General features: G+C 38.4%; 1 pseudogene; it reads left to right on the top strand.

Moving 5' to 3' along the window:
• The first annotated feature begins 4661 nt into the window (after positions 1 to 4661).
• On the top strand, positions 4662 to 6005 carry LOC102859894 (annotated as a pseudogene).
• Positions 6006 to 9900: the final 3895 nt, after the last annotated feature.

The following is a 9900-nucleotide window of genomic DNA, read 5'->3' as shown; positions in this document are numbered from 1 at the left end:
AGGAAAAAAAGACCCAGATAGATGTCAGATCAGACTCTGAATATTGCACTAGAGTGCAGAGAAGCCAAAGTTAAAGGAAGAAATCAAGAAATTAAAGAGCTGAACAGAAAATGTGAAAGGGCAGCTTGGGATGACAAAGCAAGGTATTATAATGAAATGTGCAAAGAGCTGGAGTCAGAAAATCAAAAGGGCCAAACTCTCTCAGCATTTCTTAAGCTGAAGGAATTGAAAAACAAATTCAAGCCATGAGTGGCAATACTAAAGAATGCTTTATGCTAAACGTTAAATGATCCAAGAAGCATTAAAAGAAGATGGAAGGAGTTTGCAGAGTTACTGTACCTGAAGGAACTGGCTGACACAGAAGAATTTAATGAGACAATGTATGAGCAAGATCCTGTGGTTCAGTTGCTCTGAAAGAATTGGCAAAAAATTAGACTCTATGAGTTGATGGCATACCAATTGACATATCACAACAAACAGACGCTGCCCTGGATGTGTTCACTAAGCTGTGCCAAGAAATCTGAAGGACAGCCACCTGGCCAACTGACTGGAAGGGAGATAGCGATAAGTGTGTGTGTGTGTGTGTGTGTGTGTGTGTGTGTGTGTGTGTAAATAACCACGTCCTAAACAACATGCCTCTGGAAACTCTATTAAGTTTGATAAATATTTATAGTTGTAGAGGGGCTTCGGACCTTTTTTCCATAGGGTCACTATGAGTCATTCTCAACTCGAAGGCAGTCAATAACACAACAAATACACACACACACACACACACACACACACACACACACACATTTTGTTTGTCCAGTCATCTGTTGTTGCATGATGTTGCTATCTTTTGACTAATGAAAACTGATGTACATGCTTCTGCATATTTCTTGGACTGGGTTACACAATCATATGGCAATTCTAAGTCCAACTTTTTGTGGACCTGTCAGATTTTCTCCACAATGACTACTGTTTATGTTCCCATTAGTCTGAATGAGAGTTCCAGTTTCTCCACAACCTCCTCAACCCTTGTAGTTGTTTATTTTTTGAATTATTTCTCTTCTAAATGGAAGGGGAGAGGGTGTTTGGTGACTCATTTTGTGTGTGGTGGACTCTTGTCTTATTGTAACTTTAATTTGTATCTGCCTATTGATGAACGCCATTATGAGTTTCTTGGACATTTGAAAATCCTGCAGGAAATGTCTCTTGAAGTCACATACTTATTTTATTAGGTTGTTTATCCTTTCTTCTTGTTGTTAAGTGGAAGATTTTATATATGTTTATTTGAACATTACACTCTTATCATATATGTGGTTCTCTGAATTTTTATTCCTTTCTGTATGTTTACCCTTCACCTTATGGATCAAATCCTATGACAAACAAAGTAGTCAAAGTATTTTTATCTGAGTTTTCAGTTACATAATTTCTATCTTACTGTTGAAGCTTTTGTTTTCTTTCATATCTGAGAATTCATTTTTAAAAACTTAGGTCTCATAGCCCCACTTCTATATTATTTTCTCAAAAGTATAATTATATTTTTAGAGCTGTGTTGTTGTTGTTACATTCTGTCAAGTCACCTATGATTTATAGCAACCCTATAAAGAACAATTCTGAACCTTGCCCTGTCCTTTGCCATCCTCACAATCTCTGATACACTTGAACTCATTATAAGCAGTCACTGTGTCAATCCATCTTTTTGAAGGGCTACCTTGGTTACACAGACAGATCTTCCACCTTTCCATGCTTGATGTCTCTTTCCAAGGACTGGCCCCTCCTAAAAACATAATCAAAGTATGTGAGATGAAATTTCATTATACTTGCCTTCAAATAGCACCCTAGTTGCACTTTGTCCAAGACAGATCCACTTGTTTTTTGGGAGTCCATAGGCTATTCAGTATTCTTCTTTAACACCACAACTCAAAGAGTTAGATTCTTCTTTTGTCATCCTTAATCAATGTCCAACTTTCAGGTTCATAGAAAGTAATTTAAAACACATACACACACACACACAACAACAACAACAACAACAAACCAACAGCTTATATCAGGAGCACCTAAGTCTTTAAATTGACATCATTGCTCTTTAGCACTTTGTTGTTGTTGATTGCCTTCGAGTTGAGCACGATTCATAGTGACCCTATTAACAAAAGGCCTGAAGCCCCTCTACAACTATTAACATTTATCAAAGTTCATAGTGTTTCCGGAGGCACTTTAAAGAAGTCTAAATAAGCAGATTTTCCCAATGAATTACTGAAGTCCTGAGAGTCCATTTCTTGCCTTGTCAGGTGTCTTCGAATCAGCTCTGATACATACATAGCTGACCTATGAACACCAGAAGAAACCTTGCTCTATTTTGTGCCAACCTCACAATCTTTGTCATGCTAAAGGTAATTGTTACAATTACTGTGTCAGTTTGTCTCCTTGAGAGTCTTCTAATCTTTCACTAACCCTCATTTTTTTCTAATTGTGATGTCTTTTTCCAAGGCCTGATGCCTCCGAAAACATGTTCAAAATATATGATGTTAAGTTTCACCATCCTCCCCTTTAAGGAGCAACCTGATTGCATTTCCTTCAAGATATTTATTTGTTCTTTTGGAAGTCCATTGTATAGTCAATTTTCTTTTGTAATACCATAGTTCAAAAAAGTCAATTATTTTTTTGCCTTCCATGTTTATTGTCCAACTTTCATATGCATAGGAAGCAATTGAGTATACCATAGCTTAAATCAGGTGTCTTTAAAATGTCACTTTTGCTGCTAAATATTTTAAAGAGGTCCTCCTTGATAACAGATTTTCCCACTGCAACATGTCTTGTGATTTCTTAGCTACTTAATTTCTTCCATGGGTATTGATTGTGGATTCAAAAAATAAAATTATTGACGATAACACACTTTTCTCCTTCTATCCTGATGTGTCCTATTGGTCCAGTGGTGAGGTTTTTCTGTTTTTTTTTTTCATGTTAATATGTAATCCATATGGTAGAGTGTAGTCTTTGACCTTCGGTAAGTGCTTCAAGTCTTCACATTCTGCAACCAGGGATGTGCCATCACAGGCAAGATTGTGACCAAATAAATATTTACAATTATCTCTTAAAGTTCTAGTTTAATGTTTAACCCAATGATTTTATTCATCTACAACACATTTTTCTAGGGTAAATAGGAATGATAAATTTATTAAAAAGTTACATCCTCAAAGGGACAGATCTTCCTCCTTGAAAAGAGATAAGGAGAAAAGACCCACATTGGGTTGTTGGGTTTTTTAAAGAATTTATTATATTCATTTGGAATTCCTGTGGTGTGTAGAGCACTAAGGCGCTGAGATGTTAACAGGAGGTTATTGAAGGTTTGAATCTCCCCAGGGGCACCTTAAAAGAAACATCCAGTGATCTACTTCTAGAAAATAAGCCACTAAAAACCTTCTGGATTGCGGTTGTCCTCTGACATACATGGACTCATCGTGAGTTGGAAGTGACCAGACCAAAACTCAAAGTCATCATTGTGGAGTGAAAAGGGAGTCATAGCTGACCCTCCAGCTATTTTCTGAGACTGTAAATCACACAAGAGGAGATTACACAGCTTTCTCTTGCTGAGTGGCTGATGGATTGGAATGGCCAGACAGGCATGGACCTTCAGTCACAAGAACAGCTCTCTGAAACCTAGTCCTCTACAGCTCCTTGACAAAAACTGGGATCTCATTATTTTGGTGATTTTTAAAGGCGTTCTAATGGCAGTCGTAAATGTGCACAACAATGCAAATTATATAAAGAGGCTGCGTACCCTTAGCTCCAGACATCAGCCCAGCTTGATGACCATGTGTAAATAGAATGTAGAGATGGACAGTCTTCATCACCAATGAAAGAAATAAATTACTGTTTTTCTTTATGGAGTTTCCAGTGAATTTAGAAAGATATCACGGGTGTAGAAAAATAGACACCTGCATAACATTTACAAAGGGGTAAGGAATAATATTAAAAATAATGAAACGAACAAAAAGAAAATTTTAAAAAGTGTTCCTGGGTAAGATTTGTAAGTATCTTCACAAGGAGTATTTTTTTAAGTCATTTCACTGAAGAAAAATTCTAAAAGACTAAAAAAAATGAACTAACAAAGTCACTTCTCCATTTTCAGAAAACTACAATAGTCATGAGAATCTATTACTCTCTAGTGGATTTTAAAAGTAAAGAGAATTCTTCACATCTTTTTAGAAAAAAGATGGGGGGGGGGGGGGAAATGTGGAGATGCACATCCTGCGGGAGTTTACAGGTTTTTTGTGAGATAACCACAACTTGGTTTTTTGTGAGATAACCACAACTGGAGTTAGAAAACCAAAAGGGAAGAGCACACTTAGCATTTCTCAAGGTAAAAGAACTGAAGAATAAATTCAAGCCTCCAATTGCAATAATGAAGGACTGTATGGGCAAAATCTTGAATGATGAGGAAGTATCAAAAGAAGATAGAATGGGGAAGCGAGGTTCTCGGCGGAGATTTGCTTTTGGTAAAGTGGTCTCTCTAATCTATCTCTGGCCATTCTTTCACCTACAGCCATCTGAAGCAGGTCTGGCTGCATCGTGGATCCCAGATCTGGAAAAATAAAAGAAAGCAGACATTACTGATTCCTGAAAAACATACTCATATCCAGGCGGTTGAGATGCTTTCTCTTTAGGACAGCAGAAAAATGGAAAAAGAGAAAGTAAATAATGATGATAATGATGGAAAACCAGACCCAGGAAATTCCTTGGATTTTTCTGAACAATTTTTTTTTTGGTTTTTTTTTTTCTGTTTTAAATTTTTTTTTTGCTATTTTTTTCTATAATTATATTTTATTAATTTTCATAAACATTTACAGAGATTCTGGGCTTCCACTCATTCATTGTTGCACTATTCTCTCTACCCTCCTCCCAGTTTGTTCTTGTCCAAATGCCACAGTGCTTGTCAAAGCCAGTTCTGATTAATCTTCTTTGTCAGTGTATCCTTTGCCATTCCCTATCACTCCTCCCTGAGAGAGACTTCACCCTGAGTCATAAGGAAAAGGGGATGGCGTATTCTCTTAGCTACTTCCTGCTGAAAAGGGACGCTGTGGGTTTCAGGGTGAAGATCTTCTCTCACTACTCTAAAGGGCCCCTTTGGCAGTAGGAAACACATAGGCTATTATGGAGATTGATTTTGGAATTCAGATGCACTCTTATTGATTGTGCTTGGCTGTACATGTACATATCCTTCAAGATGTATCATGGGGGTGTTGCAACCTAGAAGACACAAATTTGACTAACAAGTTATAAGTACATGAGTCCAAAAATTATGGAAAAGTAAAAGAAAAGATTCTTTCATTGTTTTACAAACCCTCCCCCAGGTCCCCTCCACAATGCAGCCCTCGCTCTAGTCTCCTGTGATGACTTTTCTGAACAATTTAACCAGCTTGAACTGTTAGAAACACACAGGCATCTAATTCCTACTGGGACCCAGCGTGCGGCAGACAATTCTGATGAAGACGAGGAGCAAGAACAAAGAACTGAAGAGTGGTATCAGCTGCAAGAAAAAAAGATGGAAAAAGATCCAAGCAAATTGCTTCTTTGGGCTGCAGAACAAAATCGGCTGACTACAGTGCGGAAACTACTATCTGAAAAGGCCACACACGTGAACACAAGAGATGAAGATGAATATACCCCCCTTCACCAAGCAGCCTATAGCGGACACTTGGATGTCGTCCGGGAGCTGATTGCCCAGGGGGCAGACGTGCATGTGGTCACTGTGGATGGCTGGACACTGCTTCATAGTGCATGTAAATGGAACAACACCAGGGTGGCTTCTTTCCTGCTGCAGCATGACCCCCTTGCATCTTGCTGCTGGTAACAGAGACAGCAAAGACATCCTGGAACTCCTGCTGATGAACCGCTACATCAACCCAGGCCTCAGAAGCAAATTGGATGAAACCGCTTTGGATGTGGCCAGGATAATGAGCATTTACCACTACCTCTTTGAAATTGTGGAAGGCTGCACGAATTCTTCACCTCAGTGTTAATAGTTGTAGTCATCGCCTTACATTTCTTAAGCACCAGTGCCTCCTTGTGGGACGTAATCAAATACCTACTACCAGACATCAAAAGTCTTACTCTAGAAATCCAGTGGTACACAGAGTATAATGCCATTCTGACCTGGATGCTAAAAGGTTGTTTGGATATATTGTTATGGATTTCTGTGGCGTTTGTGATTTTTGTGAATCAGAAATAACTTTAAATTACCTGTAACTAGACACCACCCAGATTGTACAGAGGGAGAAAGATAGTATTTTTGGTGTTGATCCAAAAGATATGTATTTTAAATATCAGTATTTAGCATATTGACATGTATTTTTATATTCCAGTTAAATTCTTAATTTTTCCTTTAATGGGAACTCCCCTTCCTCTTGGAAAAGCAACTTAAAACGTAATGTTGAAAGTTTAAATATACTGGTGCAGTGCCCTTGTATTCTCTCCATTAACACCGACAATCCCTTTCATTGTCAGTCAGAATAGAAACACTAACATATTAGCAATTTAGTGACTCGAGTTACTCCTTAAGTTAAAAGAACATGAGAAAAAAAAACACCAACCTTTGATAGCTTTGTTTTTCTGGACACAGCTCATGTTCAGAAAATCAGTTAGTATTAAACCCGACTGTTCTTTAACCCTGAGTATTCTGCAGAACCTCCCTGGCACAGTCCACACAGCGCATCCTGCATATGTCTCTACTTGGCTTTTATCTGCTTAGTCTAACCAGTTGCAGTCAAGTCAGCACTTACTCAAGGCAAAACCATGTGTGTTAGTTACTCTTTGCTTCTTAGGGTTTTCATTGGCTGATTTGGGGGAAGTAGATTGCCAGGTCTTTTTTCTGTGGTACCTGTGGTAGGCTTGGCCCGGAGCCTCTCTGTTACAGCTGAGAACACTATTTGCATCACCCAAAAGCACTGTTGCCAGCCTACGTGTTATTATTATATGTTATATGTTGATACTGGCGAGTCAGTATCACCTAGACATGTGTTCGACTCTACTTGGTCCAGGAGCTCAAGCTCTTTCTCTTAGCTTGCTGATCCAGTCTTCCTGGGATTTTTTGCTGAGGCTTTTTTGTATATTGGTTTTGTTTTTATTTTTATTTTCAAGCCTCAATGTGGGTAGTGACCAAAAAAAGCATAAATATTCAAAAACAATAAAGTGGCAAGTTTTGAGTGACAAAAAAAAAAAAGAAGATAGAATGTTCTTTAAAAAAAACACAAAAGAAGTTGGAAGGAATACACAGTCACTGTACCAAAATAATTGGTTAACCAAAAAGAAAATTTAGAAAGTAGCATGTGGTCAAGAACTAATATTACTGAAGGAAAAACTCCAAGTTCCATTGAAGGAATTGGCAAAAAATAAGATACTAATGGATTTCCAATTGATGTGTTTCAGGAAACAGACGCAAACCTGGACATGTTCACCAGTGTCTGTCAACAAATATGGAAGACATTAACTTAGCCACCTGACTGGAAGAGGTCCAGATTTGTTAGCATTCTTGAAAATAGTGATCCGACAAAAAGTTGAAATTAGTGAACAATGTTGTTAAAATCACATGCAAGTAAAAACTTGCTGAAAATTATTAAAAAACAATTGGTATTATACCTTGACAAATACTATTTCAGAAATTCAAGCAGGATCCAGAAGTGGTTATGGAACTGGGGTTATCGTTGCCAAAGGTAGGTGAATCATGGCTAAAATCAGAGAATAACAGAAAGATGTTTATTTGTGTATGATTGACAACACAAAGGCTATGTTATAGTCATAACTGTTGTGGGTCATAACAAATTTTGACTAACATTGAGAAGAATAGGAATTCTAGAACATTTAATTGTACTTTTGCAAAACTTATACATAGACCAGGAAGCAGTTGTCCAAACAGAACAGGAGAACATGATATGGTTTAAAAGGAGAAAAGATGTGAGCGAAGGTTTTTATCCTTTCTCTATAGGTATGTGGTCTGTATGCTGAGCATATTATTTAAGGAGTATATGAAGAAGAAGAAGAAGAACGTGGCATCAAGTTTGGTGAAAATCTGCATTATGCAGATGACACAACCTTGCTTGAAGAAAGGGAAGACTTGAAGCACCTACTGCAGATCAAAGGCTACAGCTTTCCAGAGAAAGTAAATCTCAACATCAAGAAAACAAGGGGCAACATTAGGATAAATGGAGAAAAGATTGAAGTTGTCACGAATTTCCTTTCACTTGGATGCACAGTCATCACTCATGGTGACAACAGTCAAGTAGTGTTGCATTGGGAAAGTCTGTTGTCTATAACCTCTCCAAAGACCTAAACGGTAAAGGTGTTAATTTAAAGACTAAGATGCACTTGATCTGAGTCATGGTGTTTTCCATTGCTTCATGTGTATCTGTCTGAAAGGTGGGCAACGAGTAAGTGTGATAGAAGAATTGATGCCTTTGAATTATGGTGTTGGCGAATAGCATTGAATATAGTATTGCTGTTAAAAGATAATCTGTCTTGAAAGAATGCAGCGAGGTGCTCTTTACCGACAAACAGGGTGAAACTTCATCTCATTGTCTTTGGGCATGTTTTGAAGAGGAACCAGTCCTTGAAGAGACGTCATGTTGGAAAAGGCAGAATGTCAGTAAAAGAGAGGGAGACCTTCAGTGAAATCAAGTGACACGGTGATGACCACAATGGGTTTGAACAGGACAGGACAAAGATCCTAAAGATGGCACAGGATAGAGAAAGGTTCAGATATCTTGTTCATAGAGTTGCTATGAATTGTACTTGACTTGATGGTGCCCAACAATAACATCAAGATGGACTAGAATGTCAAACCCTTCTCTGTGTGTAATAGGCTTTCACCCAAACACTCATGTGGAGAAGTTTACGCTCGAGATGGAAAAGACTGTGATCTCATATGCTGACTCAGCCATCCCTGGAAATCTTTTCACGGGGAAGAATGTGGGGCAGTGGGTCCATGTCAGTACTATCATTATGTGAATGCAGACTACTATGGTCACAGGGGTGACACAATATTGTCTACAGAATTCATTTGTGCAGGATTTCGGGAGAGATTTATTATTTTTGTAAAAATATCTCTGAAGTTACTTTTTTTTTGGGGGGGGTGTTTTTGCAACCCCAGCTTAAATGTGCCACGATGCTTAGAAGGCTGAACCTCCATGCTAATTTGCTGTTTGAACTTACATTTGTTGTTGTGTACCGTAGATTTGGAATTAACACATAGCTGACCCTACAGGAGGTTTTGAAAGGTGGTTAATTGAAAGGGAGATTGTCTATCCTCCCACAGTGCAGGACCCAGCGACCAGAGATCTCTGGACTTTCTGATAGGATGTGATACTCATAGGGCTTTCAAAGGCCTGTTATTTCAGAAGTGGATGACTAATCCAGCTTCTTAGTCTTACTTCATCTGGAAGCTTCCTAAAACCTATCTACAACAGGAATCCTGCTCTTAACTTGAAAAAATAGTATCATAGCTTCCGAGGCCACTGTGAGCTGCACGTCACACCAGTACAGCAAACTGACAGACAAGTACTGTGCTCATAGAACAAACTACAAACAAGCAGGTTTGTGCATACACAAACTATAACATAAGCAGCAACACGCAGGTCACCCTTCCAATACAGACACTTAAAGATAAGTCCTCTCTACCCCAAAGAGCAATGAAAGAGATGATAAAGGAAGAATCAATGTCTTAAAGTTGTGTTAAAGAAGCAGACTGAATATCCCGTGAACTCCAAAATGAATGATCTAGTCTGTCTTCGAGGAAGGTAGATGGTTGAAAACAAGATGTTTTGGGTCCCATGTTGCTTTACATGCATGATTGGTCGTATTTTATGCTTTATACATGTTGTTGTTGTTATGTGCTGTCGAGTCGTCTGCGATTCATAGCGACCC

Source organism: Elephantulus edwardii, unplaced genomic scaffold (assembly GCF_000299155.1).
Source record: "Elephantulus edwardii isolate Elephantulus edwardi_28Jun2011 unplaced genomic scaffold, EleEdw1.0 scaffold00016, whole genome shotgun sequence".
NCBI classification, from domain to species: domain Eukaryota; kingdom Metazoa; phylum Chordata; class Mammalia; order Macroscelidea; family Macroscelididae; genus Elephantulus; species Elephantulus edwardii.
Note: the sequence above shows the minus strand (reverse complement) of the source record. Positions and strands in the feature narration are given on the sequence as shown.